This window comes from Momordica charantia (assembly GCF_013281855.1).
Source record: "Momordica charantia cultivar OHB3-1 chromosome 11 unlocalized genomic scaffold, Mcharantia_2.0 BLBB01000011.1, whole genome shotgun sequence".
NCBI classification, from domain to species: Eukaryota; Viridiplantae; Streptophyta; class Magnoliopsida; order Cucurbitales; family Cucurbitaceae; genus Momordica; species Momordica charantia.
Window position 1 is genome coordinate 11,252,947 of NW_028275159.1, and position 25,071 is coordinate 11,278,017.

The window sequence follows — 25,071 nt, forward strand, 5'->3', positions numbered from 1 at the left end:
CAATGAGAATAGAACCAGGCTCAGGAGACTTGATTATGGTCAACGAAAATTGGAAAAACTTCCAATTCATGAATAGTATCGACAAGTTCAAGGCACAAAACCAGTGGCAGGAACCAAGCACTAAGATCCAAAATTGGATCAAAAGCTTTTGGTAGAAGCCCTGTGCGTTAGCAACCTTCCCATTGTTAGCCACTGATATACAATGATCTCGTGGTAACGACAAAGCGACAAGTACTCTCAAAACAAAGATCTTTACACAATTATTCGTCTTCTGTTTTGAGAGTGGGGGCCATTGTTATGGAGAACGAAAATGACCCGAAACGAGACAAGGTGTTGAAGTCTGATTGGGGAAGACCGGCCCGTGACATAACGGGCCGGCCCAAAGAGTGACCTAACGCCGGGGCAGAGAACGAGGAAAGCGACCAGAGGGAAGCCCACTGAGCCACGAAGGGCTCGGTCCCGGCCCGGTGCTCGGCCCCGACCCGGTGCTCGGCCCCGATCCGGTGCTCGGCCCCGATCCGGTGCTCGGCCCCGACCCGGGGCTCAGTCCCGACCCGGGGCTCGGCCCACGGCCCAGCCAGTAATCCTCCATCTTCGATCGACGATGTCGCCCAGACCCTGCAACGGTGAATTAGGGTTAGCTACGGAAGATTCTGGAACAACTCCACGCTATAAGTATTGATCCAGCCTTAGAGGTAATGGGATCGAAGAGAGTTGACTACATTTACGTTATTCTCTTGCTAACTTAAGCATCGGAGCCCGTGTGACTAGAGTCACACCGGTTTAGCTCGATTTGGTTTTGCAAGTACTAGTCCCGGATCAACAAGTTTGGTGGATGCGAGGTAGTGAACCGGAGGACCAAAATCCACGCATCAACAGATTTTATTTGCTCTGCATATGAAATATTGTCCTTGCTTATTTAGCAAGTTTTCGATTTTAGAGAAGAACTGTACATTTTTATTATTCCTTAGATTTTAAGATAATTTTTACTTTTTTGCAAAAGTCTCTTATAAAAGCCTTTGGTAGGTCCCATATATTCTTTTAAAGACATATTTTGATAAATTTGTGAAGTTGATTTTCGAAAAGAGTGTCGGTAGACACCGTATTTTGTTTGACACTCATTTTTATTTATTTATTATTTTATTTTATTTTATGTTGGTAGTTATTTTGGTTAAAAAACAAACAAATATTTTAATTATTCAAATTAGGTAAATTTTTATTCAAATTAAAAAAAGTTAGATTTTATTTGAAGGGTTTTATAAGAAAATAAAAAAGATTTTGTTTTTTTTAAATAAAAAGAGCTGATTCTTTTTTCTTCGTCAAACCTCTTTTTCTCCTTCCTTCTTTTCCTCATATTCTTATCCGTGTTGAGGGACCCACTAACCCAACGCGTTGAAGGGGAAACTTCAAATAAATCAGCCAGTTTATCCAATGCAGATTTGTTACATCAATCATGTGAACAAATTTCTCTCCATCCAATGAGAATACAGCCAGTGTTTTAATTTTGTTATAGATCTTTTTATTCCTTATTTTATTTATTCTTTTCATTTTCTAAAAACAGTAATAAGGGTACAATCTTGTATAAAAATAGGTACCGTACATCTCTGATTTAATTGAAGAAAAGAAAGTAGAATTACTTTTACTTTTAGTCTCTAATTTTCTCTTGATATCAGAGCCTTATTTTTTTGACCAACGTATCTTCCTCAATAGTCCAACCATGACCCCTATGAACCCCACCTTTAGCACTCCACCATTGAATCAACTCCTTAACCAAATCACCACCATAAAATTAGACAAAGGAAACTTTCTATTATGGAAAACCCTAGCACTACCCATCTTGTGAAGCTATAAACTTGAAGGTCACCCCTCCGCTGAGAAGATTTTCTCTCCTATGTTTGTCACTCAGTTAGCTAACACATCTGGTGGTGCCATATGCCTACGCCTGGAGGTTCGAATGGTGAAACAACTCAAATCAACGTAATGAGAGTGTCGAGTTCGACAGTTACAACTACAGTAGTGGTAAATCCACAATATGAGTCTTGGATGGCCATTGATCAGCTTCTTTTCTTCTTGGGTGGCTTTTCAACTCCATGACTTTAGAGGCTGCAACTCAGGTGATGTGATATGAAAAAGCCTCTGATCTATGGGCTGCTATGCAACAACTCTTCGAAGTTCAGTCTCAAGCGGAGGAAGATTATCTCCGCCGGGTATTTCAACAACTCAAAAGGGTCCTCTAAAGATGACTGACTATTTGCATGTTATGAAATCTCATGTAGACAACTTAGGTCAAGCTGGGAGCCTAGTGTCCTAACGGTCTTTGGTCTCACAAGTCTTACTCGGGGTTGATGAAGAGTTCAATCCGATGGTTGCTATGATCCAAAGGAGGATCGATATTTCATGGTCAGAAATGCAATCAGAATTATTGGTGTTTGAAAAGAGGCTAGAATTCCAAAACTCCAGAAAAATACACTCTCATTCAGCAACTCTATTTCCATGAATATGGCTAACAATAGAAACATGAGTATTGGAAATCAACGTCTGAACAATTGGCAAAACAATTAGGCTCAAGTAGGTGATGGTTAGCACGGTGGAGGTGGTGGCCGAAATAGAGGTAGAGGTCGATGGAATAACAACAACAATCGCCCAATCTGTCAAGTATGTGGAAAGATTGGGCACTCGACGCTTGCTTGCTATCATTGTTTTGATAAAGAGTATGGAACTGGTGCACATAAACAACACAAGAACACCTATGGGTCACCAAATTCAGCTGTTGGTAATTGTAATACTCCTTCACAGTATGCATTTGTAACCACTCAAAACTCCAATTTGTTATTGACCAGTCTAGAAACTGTAATAGATCCTAATTGGTATGTTGACAGTGGAGCATCGGACCACGTCACAACAAATTATAATAGTATCGTTCAGCCCACAGAATATGGACATACGGAAAAAATTACAGTAGGCAATGGTGTGATAAGTTAAAAATATCTCAAGTTCGTAGATCTTGTTTAGCATTTGAAAATGGACTGGTTGTGCTTGAGAATGTATTATGTGTATTTAGTGACTGTGTCTAAATTGGCTAAAGATAGTAATGTATACATTGAATTTCATACTGATTATTGTCTTGTAAAGAAAATGCGTTTGAGCAAGATGGTGCTGATAGGAGAACTTAGAGATGGACTCTATCGCCTTAACATAGTTTGAGCAATCACTAGTAGTGCTTCAAGTTCTAACAACTTGGAGTCGGTTAAAAATAAAGTTGTTTATTCTGCACTTGTTCAACCTAATTTACCTATTAGTGTTAATGTTGTGGTGTCGAAGGAGGTTTGGCATTGTAGACTTGGACATCCATCTTCTAAAATTTTTCATAGGGTTGTTAGAGATTGTAATCTGCCGGTGAGAGTTAACGATAGTTTACATTTTTGTGAAGCTTGCAAAGTATGGAAAATCTCATGCATTACCTTTTCCAATTTCTAGTTCACGTGCAAATGCTCTTTTTGTGTTAGTTCATACTGATGTGTGGGGACCCGCTCCAATTATGTTAGCTGATGGTTTCAAATATTATGTACCTTTTCTTAATGCGATTATAGCAGATTTGTATGGATATACCCTTTGAAATTAAAAAGTGACAGTATGGCGGCATTTAATCATTTTCTGGCTATGGTCCAAAATCAGTTTGGATTCAATATTAAGACTTTTCAATCTGACAATGGAGGGAAATATAAACAGATACATCAATTATGTTCAAAATTAAGCATACAATCCAGATGTTCATGTCCTTATACCTCTAACAGAATGGTAGAGTTGAACGAAAACATCGTCGTATCGTGGAAACTGACCTAACCTTGCTTGCTCAAGCGTCCATGCCTCTACATTTTTTGTGGGAGGAATTTTTGACATCAACGGGTTACCCACACCGGTGCTCAATGGTAAATCTCCTATGGAAATATTGATAAAACTAGGTCTTAATTTTTCTGAACTTAAGATTTTTGGGTGTGCTTGTTATCCATATTTACGGTCCTACAATACTCACAAGTTTCAATTTCGTATTGATAAATATGTTTATCTTGGTCCGAGTCCAGCACACAAAAGGCATAAATGTCTTAGTTCTATAGGTCGGATCTTCATCTTTAGACATGTTCAGTTCAACGAAGCTGAATTTCCCTTTGCTTCTAATTTTGGGACTCAACAACCATCTACTACGCCCTTAGATCAATTCCCCAGTTTAGACAATTGATTTGGTCATTTACCTAACCAGCTACCTCATCATGGTCAAATAGTCCAGACCCATAACCCCCAGCTCATTATTGAGCCAAATACGGTCCAATATTAGGCCACCCCAACACGTGAGCCTAATGCTTGCCCATCAATTAGTTCTCATCCAATTCCCCAAACCCCTAGCCACAAATCAATCCATCACTGTCTCAAGAAAATTCCTCTTTATCCACTCCCGAAACAGTCCAGCCTGAAATAGCCCCACTTCCCGTAACCTCTGAACCCGTCTCGCGTGCTTCAAGATTTCAACCTACTTATCCCACGGTTACTCGTGGAAAAGCTGAGATTTTTAAGCCAAAGGGGCTATTGTCTTCTCCCACCACAGATTGGTCTCTCATGAAACCAACAAAGGTGAAAAATGCTCTCGTTATGCCCGCTTGGAAAGCTGCTATAGATCTTGAGTATACTGCTCTTATTCCAAATGATACTTGGCATCTTGTCCCCATCTCCATATTTTAATGTAGTTGGATGCAAGTGGATTTTTCGCATCAAAAGTAATCCCGATGGCTAGTCGATTGAGCGTCATAAATCTCAGTTGGTTGCAAAAGGTTTTCATCAGAATCCTAGTGTTGATTTCTTTCAAACATTCAGTCCAATAGTAAAGGCCTCGACTATCCTGAGTTGTTGGGGATGTTAAGCAACCCACTAAAACCCAATGTGTTGAAGAGGAAATTTCAACTAAATCGGCCAGCTCATCCAATGCACATTTGTTACATCAATCACGTGAACAAATTTCTCCCATCCAATGAGAATATAAAAAGTGTTTTAATTTTGTTATAGATCTTTTTATTCCTTATTTTCCTTTTCTAAAAACCCTAATAAGGGTACAATCTTGTATAAAAATAGGTACTGTACATCTTCGATTTTATTGAAGAAAAGAAAGTAGAATTACTTTTTCTTCCAGTCTCTAATTTTCTCTATCTGACCCTCCCTTTGTTACCATTGCCTTCTGTGTGTATTTAAGAGAAGGCTTCTAGAACAGGGAGCAGCAGAGTAGAGTAAGAATGAATAGGCAGTAGATTGAGTTTTGTTATCCCTAGGAAAACTCATTTCTCTCTCCTAAAACAACCCTAGCTTTTTCTTTTCTCCTTTCTATTCTTTCTCTCTACAACTCCACCATCTTCTTCATCTTCTCTTCTCCCCCTTCCCACTATCAATCTTCCTCACCCACTTCGGCGGCAGCAACAGACCTCCAATGACGGCGCGAGCGGTGACAGACCTCTGATGGCACCACATAACTCCAGTCGGACGACAGCAGTTACGGTGACCCACTCCGACACCCACGAGCAAGTATCTCTTTGGCGGCAACATAGCACTTCAGCGGTAATAGCAAACTAGCGGCAGTGTGAAGAGTAGAATTTCCGACGACACAAATCTCCACTATAACAAACCAGCAGCGCAAACTTCAGGGCTTCCAGCGACCCGATCTGCTACGAATTTCGGCAGCACCCATGACTTTCGGCGACGAATAGCAAACTGGCAATCTACAACAACATTTCGGGAAAACTGACGATTTTTTGGTGATGAAGAGCAAATCGGCGACTTGCAACAACATTCTGGAGGTGGCGACGTGAACAACACAGTTTCCAGTAAACCTGAAGACCCAACAGACTCTGGTGAGCAGATTCACGTTCCTCAATGGCACTCTGGCGACCTCCGTTTCAGCGATTAAAATAATTTAAGTGAGTAAAGGTTAGTGAAAAAATGTTTTTGGAATGAGCACTTCTAATAAGGAAAATAAATGTTTTGGGAAGTAAAGTCTTTTTAAAGATGGATAATAAAATGTTTTGGGAAGTAAAGTCTTTTTAAAGATGGAAAATAAAATGTTTTCGAAAGTAAAATTTTTCGTCAAAACAAGGAAAAAAAATATTTCAGGAAGAAAGTTTTTTTTAAGGGAAAGAAAATGTTTTTTTTAAAGTAAAAGAAACCTAGTCCAATAAAAAGAAAGAAAGAAAGTCTTTCAGAATAAGTTTTTTAAAGGAGTAAAAGATTTTGGTACATATTATTTGTTTCCAAAAATAGAAAGAGTTTCTTTTTTAAGGTGAATAAAAAAAAGAATTTTAAAAGAAACCATTTGTTTTAATTATGAAGTTTTTAAAATAAGATTTTAGGAAAGAAAATAAAAGATTTATCCTTCAAAAGAAAACCAAGTTTTTAATTAATCACTGTTTTAAAATAAACTTTTTTTAAATTAATAATTAGGGAAACATGTTATTTATAGGCAAAGGCCGAGGCCCTTTACAAGAATTTTTTTAAAATAAAATAAACCTAAAAATAAAGGAAAATAAGATTTAAACAAATAATTAAAGATTTTTTCCTGAATAGTACCAACTTGCGGCACCTGCTAATCAAGCAAAATAATTATTCCTTAAATATAATTTTGATAATAAAAATAGAAAGGAAATAATTTCCTTATTTTAGGTGGATTGGGCGGCAAGCAACAAAATGCATATACACTTGAGACATGAAGTTGTGAAACAATTGTTGAAAAGTGTGAAACAATTGTTGAAAAGTGGGGTTATCTCCTTTGAGTAAGTAAGGTCCGAGAGGAACTTAGCAGATACTCTCACTACAGGTCCAACAGTGATAAGAAAAGCGTATGGACTATTCGAGCCCCTAATCACTTGAATCCAATCATATAGTTGATTCAACCTGAAAGGTGAGCATTGGATTAATTAGCTTAGTCAAAACCATGAGTAGATATAATACTCACCACACCTAAGGTTGGAAACACTCCACGAGTTTGGTGACCAACCAAACAAGTATGTTGTGGTAATAATGTACCCTAAGTTCGACCACACAAAGGATAACACTCTATTGGGGGCGAGCGGGGGGAGTTTGCACGAAAGCAATGGAATGAGAAACCTCTCAATGTTATACCTCAATATTCAAAACTTGGTTCAAAAAAATAAGGGGGGTCGTCTATTTATAGGCTAAAAATCCAATGACCTTTACATTAAATTTTCAAATAAAATAAACCTAAAAGTCTAACGTAAAGAAAAGAAATGCATAATTTTTTCCTAATAAACTAAAATTTAGGAGCATACATTCCTTAAATTTAAAATATAAAAACAATCACAATAAAGTAAACTGAGGAAAATCCAAAAGAAATTTATTCCTTAAATGAGATGGCGGGGTGCCAAGCATGTGAGCAGTGGCAAGGGGAAGGTGCGCCCTAGAGGCTAACAGGGCATGTTGGGGCGCTGAGTGGCAAGCTCTGATGTGCTTGACCGACAAGCAGCAAGGGCGCACGTGTAGATGAGCAGTCATGGGTGCGCAAGTAGGCAAGCATTGGGCATGGATTGATGTGCGGCATGGACATTGCGTAAGTTTTATATCTCAATATTCAAAACTTGGTTCTCAAAGACAACAAGGGTTATAGGCTAAAATGCCAATGACCTTTACACTAAATTTTCAAATAAAATAAACCTACAAATCTAAGGTAAAGAAAAGAAATGCATAATTCTTTCATAATAAACTAAAACTTAGGAACATAAATGAGATGGAGGGGGCGGCAAGCATGTGAGCGGTGGCAAGGGGAAGGCACACCCTGGAGGCTAACAGGCCATGGTGGGGCGCAGAGCGGCAAGCGTTGACGTGCTTGGCCGACAGGTAGCAAGGGCCCACGGACGGATGAGCGGTCATAGGCGCGCAAGCAAGCAGGCACCAGGTGTGGATGGGTGTGCGGTGTGGACGTTGTGTGCAAGGCGCATAGACATGCAGTAAGGCAAATGCGCATGACTAGGGCAAGGTGCATGGCAGGACGTGCATGCAAGTGACGGCGCACTTAGCAAGGATGTTGACGGGAGGACGTGAACGCAGTGGTGGGTTCTAGCGTACACTCGGGGGTGCGTTGTGATGCTAGCCTGCTGCGGTGGGGCATGTAGTGTGGTCAAATGGTAAGCGGTGATGATGTCCTTGAGGCATAACCGCTTGCTCTGTCTATCTTCAATCTCCATCCTCCTTCTGCCCCTTAATGGTTGCTCTTGGTCCTTCAAAGTTGGTAAAATTTGATGATGAATGCAATGAAATTTACTCTTTTTAGGGGGCCTCTCGTCTTGGTCTTCCTCATTCTTGAAGTAGGCGGACTTTTGATGCTTCTAGCCAAATAGGATCATATCATCTCCTCCTTGAAAAAGGTTCGTCCTCGAATCAAGTGGGTTACCTACATTCAAATGAATAAAGTTAGTCAAATGATAGGCCTCAAAAAGGGTACTGTTACCTTGTGGATTCTCTTTGCATGGTTGAAGGCTTATGATCTTTCTTCATGGGCATTGCAATTCACTCTCTTTGAGAATTTCTATGGTCCTTTCTTTATTGGTATCTTGAGTGGGCATAGCTCATCGGGTTCCTTGTAGAGCAATCTTGAAGTCTTGTAATAATAGTGATGCTCTCATTGGTCTTCCTTTGAATTTCCTTTTAAAATATCTTTGTTCTTTCCAAAAATGCTTCCAAATCCAATCACTTGGTTTGTGGATATTGTGATTTGGATATTTTTTTATCCTAATGGTGCTTGACATTTGAATTCTCCAACATAGCAACATGTGTTCTCGACCATGACATTGTCTAGAGGACTTTTTGAACAAGTATTTATTCATGATTCTCGGCCATAACTTTAATTGTTCATCATCTCCTACCCAAAATGGGAACAAGTTAGTATCTTCAAAATGAATATTTATCTTATACTTAGCTTGTAAGGTGATCTCAAGATCTCTTGAAGATGGTAGGATGAGTCCATGAATTTCCATATTATAAGGGCTCTCTATAGCTTTCAACTCTCCTTTGCTTTCGGTCATGATGGAGTTTAAGAGTTTAAATTTCCTTCAAAACTCTTAGAAGAATACAAACAATTAGATAACCAAGTTAGTTTGAAAGTAAGCATCTTACTCCAATAGTCCCTTGAGATTTGGCTTGTAAGCCAAAATAGTTTGGAGCATCTTACTCCAATAGTCCTTTAAGATTTGGCTTGTAAGGCAAAATAATTTGGACCATTTTCTTTTCCTATTTTTTCTCTCTTCTTCCTCTCAACTCACCTTCATCATCATTTGACTCTCCATGAATTAATGGCTCAAGATTAGAGATGTTATCATCATGCGAAACTTCGCTATCTAAGAGACTTGGGGTTTGTTTGGGAGTGATTGTAGAATTAGTGATTTTGAAAAAGGAGATTTAAGTATAATTGATTTTTCAAAATCACCCTTCAGTGATACCTTAAAAATCAATTTAAAGTAATTTTACGCTTTCCTAAAATCAATTTCTTAATTTGCCAAACATTATAATGGAAAAAGAATTGATTTTGCCAATTTTGCCAAAATCACTCCCGAACACACCTTTGATTTAGCATGCATATCACAAAGAATCTCCTTTTCCAAGTTACTACTCTGTATCTCAACGGTGGACATGATATCACACACTAACTTATAATCACGAAGAATCTCTCTATCTCACCTTCATCATCATCTTGATGGATTTGTTGGCGATGAAAACTTATAATCTAAGTTTGCGTGGTGGCAAAATTCAGAGTTTACCAGGAAATCACGTTTTCAGTTTACTGGCTAATGTGTTGGATGTTCTTCAATTGATTGTAAACCTGTTTTGATTGTTTCAGTTTGATAAATTCTTCATTTTTGTTGAGATTTTTTATTGGATTGACTTTGGTTCGAATTTATATTTGATTTGTGATCGTTGTTTGGTTATGTTTTATTTGGTTTTTGTTTTGGTCTGGCATGGCACTGGTATTGAAATTGGAGGCAATGACAATGGTAGAATTGCCATCACATAGCATTGGTATGACATCTACGTTTATTTAAAAACTCACAAAGAATTAAAAGGGAATGTTAGATAAATTATCCTACTTTAGTTTAGATTATATTATTTAAATTAAACATAGTTTACTATGTTATTTAAATTAGATTTAGTTATATTATATTATTTTAATTAGATTTCTTATGTATTGGGATTATATTAATATAAGTAGGTTATTTTTTTTATTTTTTATTTTTTTAGTACAACATGTGGTGAGGAGGATCGAACTCACAATCTCATTGTTGGGTATATGTCAATAACTGTTGAGATATGCTCGCTTTGACCGTACAAATAGATTATTAGGTTTGTATTTCAAGCAATTTAATTGAATGAAATCCTATTTGTTATTTTCTCCATTTTCTCTTTTTAACGCTGTGATCACCTCGGGCTGGTTTTCAACAAGTTGATATAAATAGAATTTTTCTTGTAATTAAATTATTGAATTAAATATATTTACCTTTAATTACATTTGATTATAGAATATCTAATGGAATCTCAGAAGTCTTGCAAGTTCTTTATTCTCCATGAAACTTTTACAAAATTTATATGTGTGTATTTGTGTGTGTATGTATATTAAAATTAGTTTTCACAGATATTTTATATCGTCCTTCAGTTTTTTTTTCTTTTTCAAATTATCTGGTTTCCTCGCAATTTCTTTGTTATGTTATATATATTTTTAAAAATATATTTGTGTTTTTACCCAAATTTCAAAAATAGAAATAAGTTTTCAAAAACTTGTTTTTAATAAATTTTGGCATAGGTTTTGAATTAAAAGAAAATAGATGACAGGGCAAAACAATTTATTTAAAACTAATTTTATCATTAAAAATTGTTTTTAATTTAAAATTAAAATTATACCAATCATACTATATATAAAAAGGACTATAAGGATAAACTTTTTCTCCCTACCTTTAATTTTAATGTTTTATCTATTTCTTTAATGGTAATTTGGTTATCCTACTCCTCTCTCTAAATTCCACTCATTCTCTTTCCTATCTCTCTTCACGTCGCCTTCTTCGTTGTTTTCCTTTATCTTTTTAACACGTTTATTTAAGTTAAAATGAACTAGAAAAAAAAAGAGAAAAAATGAAAAAAGTTGGAATAAAATTGTTGTCAATTTATTCCTAAAAATTAATTATCAAATTAATGACTTTATCTCATATAATTAATAATTGAATTTTAAAAATTATAATGTTTTAATGGTTAAATAATCATGTTTAGAAAAATAAAAACATTAAAATGAATAATTAGATACATTTATAAATTAAAATGACTCGATAAAAAAATGAAATCACAAAAAATGTGAAAGTTTAAATATAAAAATATTCTATCAGTTTATTTTTAAAAAATAATTATAAATTTATAACTATATAAACTAGGTTAAAAATATTTACTATCTTTTGGAAAATATTTTTGGACTATTTTATTTCTTTATGAAATTTTGATGGTAATTGTCCTTCAAATTCATCTCTCCCTCGCAATTAATTAATTATAATAACTATTAAATTATATTAATTTCATTTAAATCTTAAAATCTAATATGAAATTTCTTTTACTTAAATTAATTAAATAGTTACAACCTTTAATTATATTTAATTTTTAAATATCAAAGTTTTAAAATTTCGAAGAGTTTTGCAAACTCTTTCATTTTCTACCACTATAAAATGATTTTTTTTTTCTATTTCTCTTGTACAATAATTTGAGCTATATCAATAAAATTTTTGTAAAAGTAATTTATATTATAATTTGTAAAGATCTTATTTTTTTTATACTTTAAAATAGAACTACAAAATTTTACGTGCATTGCACGTGTTTCTAACTAGTCATATATAAATATCAAAATAAATTACACAAACACATATAGTTAAAAATAATATTGATATGTTATATAAATTAATATTTATAGATTTAAATTCATTGTTTCATAAAAAAAAATCAAAATAATTAAGTTACTTAAAAAATAAATAAAAAACGGTCGATGTACAACTAGTTAACCTCTAATATGAGGTAGAAAACTTTTAAAACAGTGGGGACAAAATTGAATCCCACCACATCCTTGGGCATTTTTGTTCCTAATTAAGTTAGTTTCAATTTTACCTTTAGCTTATATGTATAGTTGGTTCCAATTTTTTCTTTAGGAGCGGTTTGTTTCACGGTAATCCAAGATTCATATGAGACAGATATTTGGATCCCATATTTCTTTTATTAGGAATGTAGGATATCTGAGTATTTCGAGATTTTTTAGTTATCCTAGATAATGCATATACAAGAGACATCCAAGCGGTTTTTTATGCTCTTTTTTTAGTATAATATGTGGGGGTGGGGATTCGAACTCAATTCGAACTCAAGACTTTTTGTCATAGATTGGTACATTAACTAGTTGAACTGTGCTTAGGTTGGAGTGTTTGATGTCCTTTTGAAACAAGGGTTTCAAAGATTCCCATATTGAGGGCAACTTCTCATTATATTTAGCAAAATTGTAATGGGTAGCAAAAATCTTTTATGTATTTCAAAGTATGTCACGTATTTTTTAAAATTTTCAAATATAGCACAAAATTAATTAGAATTCTGATTTTGGAATGTTTCATTATTCCAATTTTACCCTTTTTATTTTTCCAGATGTTGCACCTAGCATTTCTTCTTTTCTCCCTCTTTCGTATATCAGACACTTATATCAGTAGTATATCAGATATATATCACATACATATTGCACATAGTATATCAGATGTATATCACATACATATTGCATGTTGAAAAAAGAAAAAATATAGATCAATCGATCCACCTGTAAGTTGTTCAAACATGAACTATTTGATTTTCCCCTTTCACAAGCTAACAGCAGATAAGTAAGTGACAATAACAAAGGAATAAGAGATAGGGATAGAAAAGCTTAACACCACAGAGATTATACTGGTTCGCCCCTATCTTGGGATTACGTCCAGTCTTCTGCAAAAAAGCAGGTTCAACTATAGTTAGAAATATTACAATGGAGATCTCACTCAAGATATTACTATCTTGCTTCTAAATACCTTAACAATGGTTACCTAGCATTTACACAATTGGAAATACCCTCACTAAACCCATGAGATACAAACTCTTTTTTTCATACACTGTCCACAACCGCTCAAGTCTCTCTTATTTGGACTCTGTACAAGTGAAACTTTAACAAAATGGTTCTATTTATAAGAGATCAAATATCTCAATACTTATAGGAAAACAATATTGTAATCCTTATAAGACAATAATATTCTACTCTTTGTAGGAATTGGTAGTAGTGTTTGAAAATCTTTTTTCTCGTAGGACACGGGTCATCTGTTTTGGCTCCATTATCCCAACAATCTCCCACTTGGAGACAAAACATCGATCTTACCTCCCATTGCAACAACAGTCTCTGATAATCTTGGAAAACTCCAAAGCTTCTACTGCAACAACTTCTGATCTTTTTGAAAAAATCTTCAAGGCTTTTCTGCAAGTTTAAAAACTTGTAAAACAAAATATCAGAAATCAACAGCCTCATCTGTCTTTGCCCTGAGGTCGGACAATCTACGTGATCTTGTCTCCCAGACGCAAGAGACACAACCACGTGTTCCCACTCAAACTAAGTGGTGATATCTGAAGCTTCCTTCTTCGTTCTCAAACACTAATTCTTGAAGAAAGAACTTCCCACCGATGACTTGATAGCTGTATTCAAGCCTACTGCCAGAATTGAAACTCCATTCTTTACCTCAGCACCTACTGAGTTCATTTTCTCTGATACAACTGTTCGCTGACGTGACTTCATCAATTCACCAATTCGTCTGACAATTGGAGATAATCCCAGACAACCTAAAGAACTTGTTCTCGTTCTTTGACTTCCCAATTGTTGTTCCTGAATTGATGGCAGATCCTCCTGACCTATTCTGGTTGTCTTTGTTGCTGGCTTAGTCCTACCTCTTTGGACACCATCTGCAACTTACATCCATTGTTTCAATGATCCTTTGGCAACACTCAATTGCGATGTGTAAACCATAGATTTTCTATGGCCAATTGCCACCAACTTGGATCCTTTGGTGAGCTTCCACTGGTTCCCACTAAACTCACTCTGATAACCATCATCGTTCAACTTACCTGTAGAGATAAGGTTCATTCTGATACTGGGTACATACCTGACATCTCACAGTAATAACTCAGTCTCACTATTGGTCTTCAATCGTATATTTTCAATCTCTTTAGTCTTGGAAAGTCTTCCATTCCCCATCCTCACGTGGCCGCGATTGCCTCTTCTCAAAGATGTGAATAATACTCTATTTGAAGATATGTGTACTGAAGCTGCGTTGTCTATTACCCACTCCGATGACTGGTTTCCTATTTCTGTGTTGCTTTCAACAAAGACGAGGGTATCGTCTACAACTGCATTTGACTCTGTCATATACCTTTTCAGATCCTCTTTTAATATTCTACAGTTTTTCTTGATGTGGCCTTTTTTGTGGCAGTGAAAACATTCAACATCTCTCTTCCAATCCCTCCTACTATGCTTCTGCTGCCTGTCATCAGATGCAACCTTCTCTTTACCTTTTTCGACAGCCAATGCTGAGCCTTGTACGAAAGTAGAGTCACTCCCCTTTCTGCGAATTTCTTCAGCAATTGCCGCATCACAAACTTTTGAAAATTTTTAAAGATTTGTCTCCTAACGAATTGGACACTGCTGTCTTCATCGTTTTTTAAATTTCAGGTAAAGATGTTAGCAACTGAATAGCATTCACTTCGTCACTAAAAGTAATCTTAACTGATGTCAGTTGATTGATTAATTTTGTGACCTCATTTATGTGGGAATTGACAGAAGTATTCTCTTCCATTTGAATGTTAAAAAATCTCCTTACGAGATATACCTTATTATTAACTGAGGGTTTCTCGTACCTATTCTCCAGTGCTTTCATCAGATCTATTGCTGTTGTTTCATTTGCTACGAGACTTGCCACATTCATCGACAAACACAATCTGATAAAGGCAATTGCCTGTTCATTCGTCTCCACCCAATCTTCATCTTTCATCCCTGCTGGTCGTTCCTTTAAAGCTTTATTCAACTTCTTGCAAGTCAAATAATCTTTAATATGCATCTTCCAATATTTGAAATTGGCCCCATCTAACTTCATGATTCCTTCAAAACCTGACTTCTTTGCTGATCCCATGACTCTCTGAACCAAACGCTCTGATACCAATTGTTGAAAAAAAAAATATAGATCAATCGATCCTCCTGTAAGTTGTTCAAATAGGAACTATTTGATTTTCCCCTTCCACAGGCTAACAGCAGATAAGTAAGTAACAATAACAAAGGAATAAGAGATAGGGATACAAAAGCTTAACACCACAGAGATTATACTGGTTCGCCCCTATCTTGGGACTACGTCCAGTCTTATGCAAAAAAGCAGGTTCAACTATAGTTGAGAATATTACAATGGAGATCTCACTCAAGATATTACTATCTTGCTTCTAAGTACCTTAATAATGGTTACCTAGGATTACACAATTGGAAATACTCTCACTAAACCCACGAGATACAAACTCTTTTTTTCATACACTGTCCACAACCACTCAAGTCTCTCTTATTTGAACTCTGTACAAATGAAACCTTAACAAAAGGGTTCTATTTATAAGAGGTCAAATATCCCAATACTTATAGGAAAACAATATTGTAATCCTTACAAGACAATAATATCCTACTTTTGTAGGAAATGGTAGTAGTGTTTGAAAATCTTTTTCCTCATAGGACACGGGTCATCTGTTTTGGCTCCATTATCCCAACAATGCAAGTATATCAGACACTCATATCAGTAGTATCTCATATGTATATCATATACATATTGCACAAATACTCATTTCAGTATCACATAGGTATATCATAGTCAGATATATTATAGATATTACAGATGTATATCACATATATAGTATAGATATAGCACATACAGACATATTAAAGATATATATCACATACCTAAAATATCTACGAATATAAATGGTAATCAAACTAATTTGAATATCTTTCAAACTAATTAAAAATCATATTAAATCAACCATAAACTACATAATCCTAAGCTAATTAAGTACAAAATAAAATCTAACTAATTATTTATCAACCCAACAATCTCAAGTTACTCAAGACATGGAAGGATCGACAAATCGAGCAGAGAATGACTTGTAGAGTATGAGCCTCCGATTCCGTGATCGAAATTCATCTGATAAGCATTTAAATTATAAGAAGATCAATTCAATTCAACAATAGAAGAATTGAAGAATTTCATATTCTCTTTGATGGTTTTCTGCCACAAAATATGTCACATTCGTTCGAAATGAAACTCTGGCCCAGCTTGATTCTTTGGCTGTGTGAATTGCGCCATTTGATCCCATTTTGATTTACGCATTTGAGTCGTAATTTGCAAAAATTGGAAGCAAACATTGGAGGAGTTGATATTTAAGGTAATATAATTGTTAAGAGTTTGAGAGAAAAAACTAGAAGATGGAGAAGATGATTGGAAAGGACAGTGAGAATTATAAGTAAAATAGCCGCCAAAAGAGAAAGTCATCTTTTTTAGACTGGAAGAAGTTAGTGTGACAACCTTTAAACTCGGTAGAGACTCTATTGTGGGAAGCACATATTTGTTATAGACGCACTAGCAGACGCGTTCTTCAGGGAATGGAAGAATCAGAAGATTCGTATAGAGAAAGGGAAATTGAGATAGTTCTATATACATAGTCTGAATGATATATGTTGTATATGCCCTAGAGCCTCAAAGCTGATGTATAGTTGTGGTTACAAACCCTGTACATAGTTCTATATACCAAGACATGCAGACACACGATTGCAAATTCATTAAAAACTTTGTAATGAGGAGCATATACTCGTGCTACACGCATTAGCAAACATCTTTGACATAAGACATGGTATGATTATTTAGTCTCCCAATATACTTACTCCTATATTTCAAAAACTCTCAAACTTCATCCCTATTAAATATTCATTAAATTTATAATTCATATTTTAGATTTTGTATTTTTTTTTTATGAATTTAGGATTTTAAATAATAAAATCAAAATGATATTCAAGTTATTTTTTTAAAATATTATTGATTATGTATAGATTGATGATCTCCTAAAACTATTATCTACGTTTTTACCATATATAGTTGTGGATACAGACCCCGTAGATAGTTCCACATACAGAGGAAGCTAAAGTGTGATTGTCACTTAATACATGCAGACGCATGATTGCAAACTCGACAAAGACTCTGTAACAAGGAGCATATACCCATGCTAGATCCCGTCTTTTGCAACCAGGCTGATTGAGAAAAATCCAGATGCTGCGTGTGTCTCAACTTACTCTGTCTTTATTCTGCCTATATGTGTATTTACCCTATATATGCCCTGTAGGGACGCACACAGCCCATGAGGTTGATGGTGATGAGAGATTTAAATTTTTCTTTATAAGTCTAGCAGCATCAATAGATGAATGGAAACACTGTCTTCCAATATTTTTCGTTGATGACACATTCCTAAAATATAAATTCCAATGCCAATGATCGATTACGTTTTTTGGGGAAGAAGGAGACAGTCCGTGAGTTTTAAGGTTGGCACGATATTAATTATTGTGTCTCCCAATGTAGCTACCTCCTCTGTAGTTTTAAAAACAGTATTTTATTTTTCAATGGTATTTTTTCTACTTATGTTCCACTTTTCAGCGTTGATTTTACATTTTGTTAGGCCATTTTCCATATTCTTCATCATCTTAATTTTTGTTTTGATTTCATAGTATTCATTTAACCGATTTTATTTTTGAAATTTTGAAATTTCTAAATCTAGATTTTATTTGTGAAATTTTGATTCACTATTTTATTTCCTAACATGAAGCTATAGGGACAACGGTAGGATAATTTTAGCTATTTTGGTGGGACGATATATTTATCCATATTAAATTCTAGCTTGAACTATGATTGTCTGTTAGCCATTTTAATGATATGGATACTTTTGGTCATTTTTAAGGTCTCACTATTATTTAATCCCTCAAATTGAATCTCCGTTTTTTTTAAAGTGCTATATTTGGAAAAACTAAATCTTGTTACTATTTGCTAATTTTGATAATTTTTTTTGCCATATTTGCAACAACCCCTTATATTTATGCCCTTCATTATTCTTTTTCACATATATTTTTTATTATTTAATTTTATAATTAAAATGAGTTAATGTGCTCTTTCACTAATAAATAAATGGTCTATGCAATTAAGTATATTTATATATTATATTTACCATAGAAAATAAACTTTAATTAAAATTATATAATATCTTCGTTATTTGGTTTGTAGATCTCTTTAAATTGATATTTGTTATACATGGAAAAAAAAAATTCTATACAAGCCAATATTATTTCCTTCAATAATTTTTTCCTGATTTTATAATGTAAAAATATAATCCAATAAAAATATAACTTTCTTTTCTAGAAGAAAGTTCAAGATAAAATTGGAGTTAATAGTTAATATTATATATTTTTTTTATAAAATTACCAAATTAATGTAACTTAATTTGTATACAAAATAACATTTATATTTAATATACAATAAACTAAATTAATAAAAGTATTAAATTAATAACGACATAAAAGTAAATTTATAAATTGCATGAATATTCAAACAAATCCTACAAAGCAAACATAACTATTTCAATATTCCATCAATTATTATAAATTTTGCTACTAAACAAACCTAGATTATCGAATATCTCTATTTTCAAGCATCTAAAATTCCAAACATCTAAGAAATTGGACATCTAAGATCCCTAAAAACAACTTGTCCTTTTTAAGGTTTTAAAATTTTTAATTCTATGTTCAATCTATTAATTTCTTTTTTAGATATTTAACTTAAATGGTTAACAAGGAGGAGTTGTGTCATTGTTGTTATTACTATTATTTTATTTTTTATTATAGTGAGGATTTGAACTCACAACTTTTTGATCGAAAATATAGATGTTTTAACAAGTTGAGTTATACTCAAGTTGACTCATTATAACTATTATAATAATAATAATATAACTATTATTATTATATTAAATGAATTTTAAAAATAGTGATAAAATTTAAAATTTAAAAAATCTTAAATCTTAAATCAACAATTGAAACCAACTATTTTGATGCAGACATTTTGAAAAATTTTGTTTCTCAACGTATATAATTATTACTATAGAAGAAGTCTATAACTTAGCCTTTTTTTTTTCTTTTTCTTTTTCCTTAGAAATTATATAATTAACTTAGCCATTAAACATTAGGACCTCGCGCCTATATCTTGATTATACCGTTTTAGATTCTAAACTAGGTTTGATTTGGAGAGTTAGTTTATAAAGTTGAAATATGAGCCTTTCGTGTTAAACTTATTCAAATAATAAATAATTATGCATGAGCATAGTTGAATTGATTAAGACACTTATTTCTGACAAAAAAATCGTGAATTCGATTCTCCACTTCAACCTATATATTGTACTAAAAAACAAACGAATGAATAAATATCAAGTAAATTCTACGAACTACTCATAAATTATAGAATTTGTACAAGTGTATGTCAAATAGAATTGCATGTCTGGTTTCTGTTTCCTCTTGCATTCTTCCAACACCTATAGATCAAATAATGATAAAACAATATTTTTATTAAGAAACGTAAATAGTTGTCAAATGCTTAAGTTTCTTAATAAAATTAGAGACCGAAAACATTTCCAAACCAATCGTTATTGTTTATATAAGTTATAAACTGACCAACCAAATACAAATCTTACGAATTAAAGTTTCTAAAATTTATTGATCTTTTGTACAATTCAAATATATATTTATTAAATATGTGAGGGAGACATCCTCTTAATGATTATATAAAATTACCATAAATAATAATTAATGTACTTTAAGTATTGTTGATATGGCTAGTCGTGCACTTCTTAAACTACCCTAAAGTCTATTCTTGTACAAAGTCAAAAGTATTACAATATCCTAATTTCTTTGTTCGAATTTTAATACTCTAAAGTCTCGTTTACTACAAAGGAATGAGAATGAAAGTTTTTATTTTAGCGTGTTTACTAAAATGTAGGAATGTAATCAACTGTACACCGTTTCAAACTTGGGAATCATTTCTTCTAAAAGGAGTAATCACATTTCTCTCCTAAAACCTAATCAATCACATTATTACCATTCTTGATTTTGGAGCTCCTGCACATTTTTCAATAATTACTTTTCAAGTTTTATCCTTTTTTTCTCTTATATATACATTTTTTTTATTTATAATTTAGAAAAATATTTTTTATGATTTTGTTCACTTTTCCATTTTTAAATTACTAGACATGTCACTATTAATAATCAATAACCAAACAAATTGTATAAATCTAAATTACCTTCTTTCTTCTTAATTAAAAGTAAATTTATTAATAATTCAAAATTTATTAATAATTTATTATAACTAACGTGACAAGTTTAACCTTTTAAAACGAAAATACAATGATAAATTAAATTGTAACAAAAATAATACCACATTTGATAGAGTCAATCTATGCATATATCTTTAACTCAAAGGTCCAAGTGTTCCAATTTCCACCTGACTTGTTTTTTAGTTAAAAAAATCAGAAGACTTTTGTCTCATTCCTAACAATTAATTATTAGAGACAATGGACCTTCCACATTATAATAGTACGATGCCCAGGTCCACCTCTCAAGATCGTGGTTCTTTTTTACTCATCAATCTTGGTTTAATTTTATTTGGATCGAATGCTCATTTGAACGTTTTGGGTTCTGATAACGTATCAATATACATGGGTTCATCTCAAATCCAATTGGCAGTGAGAAGAGTAACCAACTTATATTATAAACACTTGTTAGGTCCCTTATCTTATTAACGTGGGATCCTTAACCATGTATGAGTTTGATTGTATTTTCAACTACAGTTACTTTAAAATCTGTTTAATCAATTATAATTGTTTTAGTAAGATTTTTTTTGATAGGTGCTTTAATGTAAAAGGAATTCAAACTAGATAATTTTATCATCCACATTAAAAAAAATTATTATATTTTAAAAATATTTCAAATGCATTATATTTTAGAAGTATTATTAAATGTTTGTCTTAAAAAAATTTATGTTTAATCCAAAATATTCAATTTTGTACATGTTCATCTGTACCTTCTTGGAAACAATATATGTTTAATCAGTTGAGATATTTTTAAGTTGGCCTCTTAATTGTCTTACTAACACTATTTTTTAATAGGTGCTCTTAATTAACTATTATGGGTAGTCCATTAGTCCAAAGGGACCAGAGTTAACTAACGAAGAATGAGTTCAAATACCATGATAGCTATATACTTTAGGAATTAGTAATTCTTATGTGTTTCCGACACCAAATATTGTAGGCTAAGGTAGTTGTACCGTGAAACTAGTCGAGGTGCGTATAAACTAGTCCGGACACTCTTAAATATTAAAAAAAAAGAAAGTTGGTCTTAATTATGGAATTCAAACTCAGATAGATTTATATCATCTTACACCACATTAGCAAAAAATAATATATATATATATTCATATTCACACAACTTCAATTTTAAATATTATTAAATGGTTTATTTAAAAAAACAACAAATTTATGTTTAATTTTTAATATTCAAGTTTGTCCCTAATTTGGTCATTTTCAATTTCGTCCCTTACATGTTAGCTTTTTTTTTCAATATATATCGTTAGTATATTAGTACTTATAATTAGTTATATCAAATCACGTATATCAAATCAAATATATAAATTAGGTTTATCATGGTTATATCAAGTATATCATTGTTACGGTTCTGTGTTCATTAAAGATATATTGGACTTTTCATTTCTTTCTATTCCAGTTTGGCCTCCTAATTTTGATGAAAAATATTTGTTACTTTTGCATATTCATATTAATTTTTTTGCTATTTTTGTAAGAGCCCCTTGATAAACATAAAACTAAAATACAGAAATTCTAGGCCAATTTGATAATAATTTTGTTTCTAGTTTTTCATTTTGAAAAATTATATTTAGGCTATGTTCAATGAAAAGGAAGGAATGAGATTCAATTTTTTAATTACCTTGGTTTACCAAAACGTAAGAATGAGAATCAAATATGGTGGGACCCACCCACTTCTTTCATTTTCATCCTTAAAAATGGGCAATCTCATTTCTCTCCTACACCGTCATCAATCTCAGTCTCATTTCTTATTTCGTGGGTCCCACACATTTAATGCATTGCTTTTCTACTTTTACTCTTTCTTTCTCATTATTAATGAGACCCATTTAATTGTTTTATATTTTTTTATTTGTTTTTCATTTAAATTACTAATAATTTTTCTTCTAATAAAAATTTATATCTATTTTATTAGTTTACGTGATTTCATTATACAATATTATAAATGTATATTTAAAAATTAATATTTAATTTTATATTATTAATTACTATCAATAGATTTTAAAATATAATTAATTATTAGAATAATAAAATTTAATAACATTATTATTAAATATTTTAATAACAAAATTTAATAAAATTTTATATTAAATGATAATAGTTCTAATAAAAAATTATTTTAGATGATGTAATTTATTTTAATTGTTCATTATTTATTAATATTAATATTAAATAAATTGTTATGATAAAAAAAATATTTAGTAATAAAATACATTAAAATATATTAATACTGTAATTAAAAAAAATTAGTACAAGTATTTGTAATTAGGTACAAAGAAAAAATGGGTATACTAGTAATTGTCATACATCTGATTTCGATTCCGATTCCATATAGTGTTAGTAAACCATGTCAAAATGAACTCTGATTCCAATTCCAAAAAGTTCTTGGTAAACAGCATCCAAGAAAAAACATTCTCATTCCTATTTATTTGATTCCGATTGATTTTCGTTCTGATATATTATCATTCTCATTTCTTGGTAAGTAAACAGGGTCTTAGTTGGTTCCTCACTTTTTTTTTTTATTTCAATTCTTAGCCAAAATTTAAAAAACAAAAATTACTTTAGTTAACTTGTCAAATTTAAAAAACAAAAGTTACTTTGGTTAACTTTTAAAAATTTAATTTCCATTATACGAAAGTAATTGGAAATAATAAAACACCTAACAAATAAACACATAGGTGAAAATAGTGTTTATAAGGTGACAACAGAAACAAAAAGATAAAATAGTTATCAGTCACCAAATAAGTTTCTAACTTTCTATTTTCCTTTTTTTTTTCCATAAAGTTTCCAACCTTTTATTTCCACAATGTTTTAAGTGAATTAATCCAACTTACAAATTGGCCTCCATAGTATTTATAATTAATGTCTAACTAATTCCACGTAGTTACGTAATATTAATCTTTTGAATAAATTTACAATTTACAGTGACTTGTTAGCCTTGGAATTAGAGTAAAAATCAAGGAACTGAAAGCTATATAAAGGCCTTGGAGGGTTCAATTCAAAACCAGAACAAAAAAGAAAACCCATTTATAAGCAAAGATGGGTTCTTCTTCTTTAATGGCCTCCCTTGTTTTTGCAGCTTTGGTGGTAGCTCTAAGCTTCCGATCCACAACCTCTCAACACTATGACTACTCTCCTCCACCTCCGGTTTATTATTCTCCTCCACCGCCGAGCTACTACTATACGCCACTGCCTGTTTATTACTCCCCTCCGCCTCCGAAGAATGACTACGACTACAAGTCTCCACCGCCACCAAAAAAGAACGAAGATAAATCACCTCCACCACCGTCACCAAAGAAGTCACCTCCACCACCACCAAAGAAGTCCCGTCCTCCACCTCCGCCACCAAAGAAGTCCCGTCCTCCACCACCGCCAAAGAAGTCGCCTCCACCACCGCCACCGAAGAAGTCGCCTCCTCCACCGCCACCGAAGAAGTCGCCTCCTCCGCCACCACCAAAGAAGTCGCCACCACCACCAAAAGAAACCGATTACAAGTCGCCTCCTCCCCCGCCGTCTCCTTACTACTATTAGGTCCATATGCCTAATACTATAAAGTAAGTAAAGGTGATAACTCCATGCATGACTCAAACATATGCATTTATCTCATCAAGCATTTTAACTCAATGCATTACTCAAACATATGCATTTATCTCATCAAGCATTTTAACTCGATGCATCACTCAAACATATGCATATGATTTATGTTGGTTTTGCAGGGAAATTTTATAATAAAGCAAAAGAAGATCATCATATGGATCCATTTGCTCTCGTAAAGAAGGCCTCCTTCATCTGTTTGCTTCTATGATTTATAGTTGTTTTCGACGTGTGTTTTTCATTTGGTGTGTCATTTATCAATAAAATTGCACCCTTTGTGTTTCCTCGTAGCAAAGTTCCAAATCTTCATATTGTGAGACACGACTGAATTAATATTTAAACCTGAGTCACGTTAAAAGAATATATTAAAGGATTAATGAGTTTCGCTATCCAAAAGACACCATCTTGAGGGACGTATTAAGGATCCTACATTGAAAAGATAAGGGACCTAACAAATGTTTATAATAGACATGAGCTACCTCATCTCATTGTCAATTGATTTTAAAATGAAACTCCATGAATATTGATATGATATCAGAGCCTAGAAAGCTCGAATGATATCTGTCATTTTTTTTAATTAATGTCATAGTTTGTGCGAATTCAGGCATAGCCTGTGGACTAGACATTTATTGTTTTCCTAAAGTTGAAGGTTTGATTCACTAGATCCATTTAATTTTTTAACATAAAAAATGAAAAAAAAAATGATAGTCCACTTGTAGGTCTCACACTAATTTTCAAGCTCATAAGAGAACAAAACTGGTTTGGTTCGGGTTGAACCGAATTTTTATTTTTCAAACCAGAGAACCAAACCGAATTAATCGATTATTATATTTTTTAACCCAACCCAAATCGAGAATTTACTTAAGCCAACCCAACCCTTACGGTTTGGGTTGTGTTGCTCAGGTTCTTCGGGTTACCGAGTTTTTTGAA

General features: G+C 33.1%; 1 non-coding gene and 1 pseudogene across 1 annotated transcript; both read left to right on the forward strand.

Moving 5' to 3' along the window:
- Window positions 1-1,730: 1,730 nt before the first annotated feature.
- LOC148208113 (uncharacterized) lies at window positions 1,731-3,174 on the forward strand (annotated as a pseudogene).
- A 20,325-nt stretch (window positions 3,175-23,499) lies between these two features.
- LOC111013508 (uncharacterized) lies at window positions 23,500-24,424 on the forward strand. The gene is made up of 2 exons (XR_015788943.1): window positions 23,500-24,101; window positions 24,264-24,424. It is a non-coding gene; the product is annotated as an uncharacterized LOC111013508 (transcript).
- Window positions 24,425-25,071: the final 647 nt, after the last annotated feature.